The following is a 230-nucleotide window of genomic DNA, read 5'->3' as shown; positions in this document are numbered from 1 at the left end:
CCCGCCCCCTCGCGCGCACGGCCCGAGGAACCCGGATCGAGGCCGCGCGCTCGTGCCGCGCCCGCGCAGTGTGCTGTGGCCAGGGCTCCTGCGGAGGGCGAGTGGTGGCGGCCGTCGGCTTGGGCTGTTCTCCAGCCGGGTCCCCCCGCAGACGTGGGATCGGAGACTCACGGGGGCCTCCCTGCACTCGCTGTCCTGTGGGGACCGCTAGCCCTTCGGGGGTCTCCCTG

This window comes from Chinchilla lanigera, unplaced genomic scaffold, assembly GCF_000276665.1.
Source record: "Chinchilla lanigera isolate Chin_1 unplaced genomic scaffold, ChiLan1.0 scaffold00081, whole genome shotgun sequence".
NCBI classification, from domain to species: domain Eukaryota; kingdom Metazoa; phylum Chordata; class Mammalia; order Rodentia; family Chinchillidae; genus Chinchilla; species Chinchilla lanigera.
The sequence above is the reverse complement of the archived record's forward strand: the minus strand, read 5'-3'. Positions refer to the sequence as shown.